Here is a 6,986-nt window from a genome sequence, read left to right as displayed (position 1 = left end):
GGCGGGATGCAGAGTATGCTCTGACTGCGTGGACCAGTAACGGTTCTGCCCACCAATCTTCCTTGGCCCCTGGAGACCACGCTCTCTGCTGGCTCCATCCTCCCACAGAAGCTCGAGCTCAGCGTGGGGATGCTCAGCAGGCTGGCCCCCAGAGCGCAGGGCCAGAACCTGAGGCAAGACAAGCAGCAGGATTAGCCCATCACAAAGCCCTGGGCTACAGGAGAAAAGCCTGAGTCGCTGTCTGGTGCAGGGTTTTAACCATCCAGGGCACTTTCTGCGGACCCAATCCAGAATCACTTCGGAGGGCCCCTGAATTGCAATCCAGATTGCAACAAATAGGCGGCACAGTGTTATGTAAAAAGGCAACGTATTAGATGCTGAAAACGGACCAGGCCTGTACAAAACTCTATATATTAGTTACACATACTCAGCTTTCATATATAGTTTTATTGTTTTAAATAAACTGCAGCATTATACTGTCCATATCTCCAGAAATTGGTTATAAAGCAAGAATAGGCATTTTGTATACTCCACATAGTGTGATTATTGCTTTGCGGAACATTTAATAATTTGCGTTTGTTTTCTCATTTGGAGACAGACTGCCTAGAAAGATATAAATAGAGAGGTGCAGCCAAGTAGTTCCTCTGGACAAAATCTCATACTTGATATTTGAGTTTGGAACAAACCTATGGTTTGGTTACTAGTAAACTTCTGAGAAAGGATAGCTTTAGTGGGCATTCTAAAGACTAAGGCAGAGTACATTTGATCTTATTTTACCTACATTGCAATATAAACCAACTTCATTTAGTTTAATATTTTAAATCCATTATATCAGTTGTTATTTAATAACAAACAGCATTTTTTGTGTGTGACATTAAATGACATTTTCCAGTATTTCTGTGTTTCAAATAAATATCTTTATTTGGTGATTTGAGGTTGCTTACAATGCCATTTAATTCAAGTAAATACATATTTATATCTACTGTATATTCTAGTCGATAAATCTTGCCACTAAAAAAAACTTTGATGCAACTAGTTACCATTTTTAAATAGAAAATAGAAAATTAGGGGGTGCCTTGCTGGCTCAGTCGGTGGAGCATGCGACTCTTGATCTTGGGGTTGTGAGTTCAAGCCCCATGTTGGGTATAGAGATTACTTAAAAATAAAATCTTAAAAAAAAAAAAAGAAAGCAGAAAATTAAATTATAAAATGGGAGAAAAATACAAGGATCTTAATGGAAATTCTATTGAGTAGTGGAGAAAATATTTGTCAGCCTCCGCTGATGGAAAATTGCAATATATGTGACTTTAGCATTACTTACAGAGTTCAAACTGAGCTTTTCATGTCCCACACCCCAATCTGGATCCTTCCACAATTTCCCTATCTCAATTAATTACAGCTTCATCTTTTTGATTTCAGGCCCCAAACTTTGGAGGCTTTGGTCTCTTAGCAAATTCTGTTGCCTTTGTCTTTTTATTTTCAGAACTTGATCACTGCTCAGCATTTGAAATGGTACTCCTTGATTTCATGGATAATTGCAATGGCTTCCTGGTGGAGTTTCCTTCTCCTGCTCCTAACCTATAGTTTATTCTCAAGACAGCAGTCAGAGGGATTGTATATAATCTTTAGCATACTTAAATACTTTTGAGTGTCTCTTATATTCTAGGCATTATTTCTGATGCTTGGGATTACAACCATAAGAAATAAAACAAAACAATCTGCCTTTCTGGAATTCTAGTGAAGGGAGGCAGAGAATAAATGATAAACATAATAAATAAATTCTATAGCATGATAAACCTGATAATATATACGGAAAAAATAAATCAGGCTAAGGAGTTTGGGAGCACTGGGGTGGGTGTGGAGGTGAGGGTGGCAGGTTGTGATTTCAAATAGGGTGATCAGTGCGGATGTCTTTGAGATGGTGACTCCTGAGCAAATACTTGAAGGGGATGCAAGAGGGATGCATATGGCTACTGGAGGAAGAGTGTTCGAGGAAGAAGGAGTTCAAATACAGGATGGAACTATAATACTTGGCAAAAATCATGTGGAAGATGGGAGAGCTTACTGATTATAGCTGAACTATTCTGAGGTCCTTATATTCCTGGGGAAGAGTAGAAATATGGAGTAATTTTGACTTTGTTAAGTGATGCATACATGTTAAACATTTAAGAATAACTATTAAAAAAATAAGAATACCAAACCATAGAGGGACAATAATTTTTTGAGCATTTCTAGGACCTCATTCAATTGTCTCTATGTATACTTATCTTCATATTCATGTATTTAAATACAAATTCTCAACACAACATCCAAAATGATCCTATTAAATCTAAGTCAGATCACTCCTCTGCTCAAAACCTCCCAACTGATGGCTTTCCATGGCAGTCAAAACAAAATCCCAAGGTTATCCTCACTATTACCTTCAAAGCCCTAACTGAAGAGGCCCTTTTCTGATCTCATCTACTTCCTTTCCCTTCCTTTTCTCTCCTCCAGATACTCTGGCCCCTTTATTGTTCCTTAAAAAAAGTGAAGGTCCTGCTGCCTCAGGGCATTTGCTCACTTCTTTTGCCTAGAACTCTTTCTTCCAGAAAGCTACATGGCTAGTTTCTAATCTCTTTGAAATATTTGCTCAAATGTCATCTTTTCAAAAGACCTCACAGTGGTATTTTACATTACCCATCCTACACCTATCACTTCCTATTGTCCTTTTTCTGCCTTATATTTCCCCATAACCCTTATCCTCATATCATATGTAATTTATTTACATTTTCATTTCTCCCTTCAATTGAGTGGAAGCCCCATGAGGCAGGGATTGCTTATTATTATTATTTTTACTCCTGTATCCCCAGCATCTCAAAAGAGTTCAATATTTGATGAACAAATTAATAAATGAATCTTTTAAGACCCAAATCATTAGTTCCTTTTATGAAGTCCTCCAATCAGAAGGAATCTTGTGTCATTAAATCACTTCATGATCCGATATCTGATTACTTTATTTCTCTTTTCCCCTCTGTATTAGAGTTATCCAGAGAAACAGAACTAATAGACATATATTCCCACCCCACTCCCTTTTACACACACAGGTACATACACACAGATTTTAAAGAAATTGACTCCCACAATTGTAGGAGCTAGCAAGCCTAAAATCTGTAGGACAAGCTGACAGGCTGAAGATTGGGGTAAGAGTTGATGTTGTAGTCTTGAGTCTGAAGGCTAGAAACTCAGGCAGAATTTCTATGTTGCACTCTGGAAGCAGAATGCTCTGGGAACCTTGTCCTTTGGGGGTACTTTTGGAGACTTCACCACAAACGCAAGATTGATTAACTCCGTGGCCGTGGTTGATTAATTCAACCTCTAGCCCCTGTCACCTCCTAGGAGGCCTGAGGGTGGGACTGAAACTTCCAACTCCAATCACAGGCTTGGCTTCACTGGTAGCCAGCCTCTATCCATAAGTGATTTCTAAGATTCACCTCATTAAAGTAACAAAAGAATGTTCCTTGCTCTTAACATTTAGGAAAATTCCAAGGGTTTTAGGAGCTCTGTGCCAGAAACAGGGAGGAAGATCAAATATATATTTCTTATGATAAATCACAATATCACAGCCTCCCCTCTTTCCAAAACCCTCTGATGACTTTCTGTCACACTTATAAAATCCAAAATCCTAGGTTTGGTCCACAAGGCACAATTTAGTCTGACCATGGCTAATCTCTGCCCTCTAGTCTACATTCTCCACTAGCTCACCTGGCCTCAGCCACATCTATCTGCTTGAAAAGGATGCTCTATCCCCAAGCCTTTTGCACTTGCTATTCTCTTTGTCTGCAGAATTCCCCTCAGCAAAGCCATACATGATCCTACAATTTGTCCTTTCTGTCAGTGTCTCTCCAGTAACCTGTTGTATTTTTCTTCACATTAATTGCTACCTGAGATGATATTATTTATCTAATGTTTGTCGCCTCGGATTTTAACCTTCACTGAAACAATGGTTTTATTTGCTTTATTGCTATATCTATCTATAGATCCCAGAACAGCTACTGAACACTTATGCCCTCAATAAATATTATTAATTAGGAAATGAGCATTCCTTAACTTTCTAATAATGTTGTATACAATTGTAAGCTTCTTTAAGAACTATCTTATTCATCACATACATACTAGAGGCTCAATAAATATTTTAAACTCAGTTTGAAAGGCAGTAAATACTAGGTTGGCTTATATACTTTAATTCTTAAACCAGCTGGAAGAACTCAAAGGGTAAGAGGAAAATGTGTTTCTCCTCTCTATATATAATCAATAATAATCCAGTATTATTGCTTTTGTAATAGACACAATGTCTGGATTGTATAAATGTGCTTTTTAGACCATATTCTTAACGGCTTAGAGAACTATATTCAGGAATACTGAAGCAATTTAGGTGTAATAAGCTTAAGTGCGAGGAAGGATATGTCCTCATGTTATTTTCTTGAATATTTATCTGTGGAATGGGCAAGGTTAGTTGGGCATTGGAATTGTTTAAGTTCTTTAAAAACTTTTTACAATTTGAAGTTGAGTTTTTTGTTTCATTTTTACTTTCTTTTTCCAGTTTAATTTCGCTTTTCTTTCTGTGAGGGGGGAATGGGTGGATGAATTTTATATAAGGAAGAAATAGAAGGAGTTAATTACCTTATACACATTGCAAATATATTTGTATTTTTACTCCAAAACTGACTCCAACCTGCAAATTTAAATATATACATTTTAGGGGAGCTAACTTTGAAAAGACTCTCTAGATTAGAAAAACAACTTGATTTTGTGGTTGGAGAACTGGATTAGGCTTCAGAGGGTCTTAGTTCTACTTTGAGTATCTGACACTTGGCTGTGTAATTCAGAAAAGTTATGGGTATATTACAGTGGAATGGAACCTAAGAAATTTCTCAAACCAGACCATTCCTTTTATTGATGAGTTGATGACCAAAGACATTGTATGCAGAGCAAAGAATAAAATGGAAATTTCCTGATTCCTAGGCTTGTTCCCTTTCCATTGTATTAGTATTTTCATTTATATCTCTATACATCTATATATTTATGTATCTATAATTATATCTCTCTCTATAATACTATAAAGCAGTCTTGTCTTTTTAAATAATTGCAAGTTCCTTGAGAGTGGATATTACAACATAATTTTTTCCCCTCATTACATCTCTCTGGGATCTGAACTCCTGGTAGATGCTCTATAAAATATGTTAAATAGAACTCACTTAAAGAAGAATTATACAACAGCCGTCTGGATCCGGGCCGGGCTTTGGCTCTCTCTCTCTGAGTCGAAGAAGCCCAGATGAGTGAGTCCTCTTCCAGATCCCCGCCGGGATTTAGAGACGCCCCGGAACTACTCCCCGGACGAGGTTCAGAGGCCGCTACAAGGTTTTCAACACCGCCCTCCGGTAAGTACCTCGGCTGGGTAGCTCGTGGCGCGGGCCGGGTTGTCGGAGAAACGACCCTACACAGCATGGGGCAGGAGGTGGCGTGGAAGGAACGAAAGATTTGGGCCGATGATCATCTCTTCCCTGGAAGTGGGAGAGGGTTTGGCGGCCCGGCGTGGGGACGCCTGTTGCTAGGCAACCTGCAGCCGCGGGCCTGGGCTTGCTGGAGTCTACTGGGAACTGTACCTTTCCAGCTTGTCCTGTCTGGAGGTTCTCGGTGGAAGCCCTCGTTGGTAACTTTTTCATCCTTCCCACTGTGGAACTGCTCTTTACCCAGCTTATTGGGTCAAGTCAGGTTGGATGTCCCGTGTGTCCCACCCCAGTCCATGAATCTAAGATAGGAAGAGGGCGGAGCATTAGTTGTACTTTGCAGGTGCATTGATGTATAATCTTAACTTTGTGGGGAGTGGATGTACAGACAATTACTATGAAATTAAGAATGATGCCAGGTTCATTCAGATACTTGGGTCTGTTATCACCTGGGCCCCAAGATAAACTTGGTCCTCACCTGCATGGAGGTTAAATACTAAAACTTTTTCCTCTTTCCTTGATTATGGGATGGATTGGATCAATTTATTCTTCACTTTCCTTTGTGTTCTGATTTGATGTAAGCAAATTATAACCACTAATGTCACTAACCAAGAGAGAACTGGTGATAATTGCAATTGGAAATAATCATCCTTAAAAAATGAGACAAGTGGGAGGTGAGTTCAGTTCTTTTTGGTAGCAATAAAGATAATATGGTAAGATTTGAATCTGTTAGTCAACAATATTCATTACATGCTAACTGTAATATCTCATGACTTGGCAGCAGATTGGGTGGGGACAGAGCCATTCAGAAGTGCTTTTCCCTGCTCCTACCACCTCTCGTCCCCAGCATAACCCAACTGTATATTCCATTCTATAGGACCAGGACAAACTTTGGTATGCATTCCAAAGATCTGCTCACATGCCATTTATTTAAAATTCTGATTCTTTTGCCACCAATTTTAGGTTTCTGGTGCTCTTGAGTCTCTGCAGCTAACTCCCCTCTTTCTTCTGTCCTGTATAAGCAAGGGTGTAGTATTAGAAAGAGGTCTGAAACTGGTGTAAATTCATGCTCAGTAATAACTGGCAAATAATTTGGCAAGGTAAATGTGCCCGTTTTGGGGTCTCAGATTCCTCAGTTTGAAAATCAGAAGGTCGAGCTGTTTTATCTCTGCAGTCCTGTCCAAATCTCAAGATTCTTTGACATAAGGTGTCAGTAGCCTCATAGCTCTAATTCTGGATCGTAATAGATCCTGGAGTGTTCCACAAATGATGGTTGCCCCTTGAATATTCCTGTTATATCCAATGAACCATTTGTATGCTACATAATTCTGAAATAACTCCTATCTGAGTTGACTGAATTCACTTACTTAACAAATATTTAAGTTCCTACTGTTTTCTAGGCTTTCTGTTAAATGCTGAGATACAAGGTGAGCAGAACCATAGCCCTTGCCTTTATGAGGCTCACAGTATAGTGTGAAGAGTAATAGCTACCATTCATGC

The 6,986-nt window shown here is 39.0% G+C and overlaps 1 protein-coding gene across 3 annotated transcripts in view; it reads left to right on the top strand.

The window, feature by feature from the left end:
• The first annotated feature begins 5,342 nt into the window (after positions 1 to 5,342).
• Positions 5,343 to 6,986, top strand: part of CAPS2 (calcyphosine 2) — a 45,195-nt gene continuing 43,551 nt past the window's right edge. For all 3 annotated transcript variants that reach the window (XM_078076325.1, XM_078076326.1, XM_078076324.1), the window contains exon 1: positions 5,343 to 5,417. The gene's annotated coding sequence lies outside the window, so the exon portion shown is untranslated. The remainder of the gene's footprint in view (positions 5,418 to 6,986) is intronic.

This window comes from Halichoerus grypus, chromosome 6, assembly GCF_964656455.1.
Source record: "Halichoerus grypus chromosome 6, mHalGry1.hap1.1, whole genome shotgun sequence".
Lineage (NCBI taxonomy): Eukaryota > Metazoa > Chordata > Mammalia > Carnivora > Phocidae > Halichoerus > Halichoerus grypus.
The sequence above is the reverse complement of the archived record's forward strand: the minus strand, read 5'-3'. Positions and strand labels throughout refer to the sequence as shown.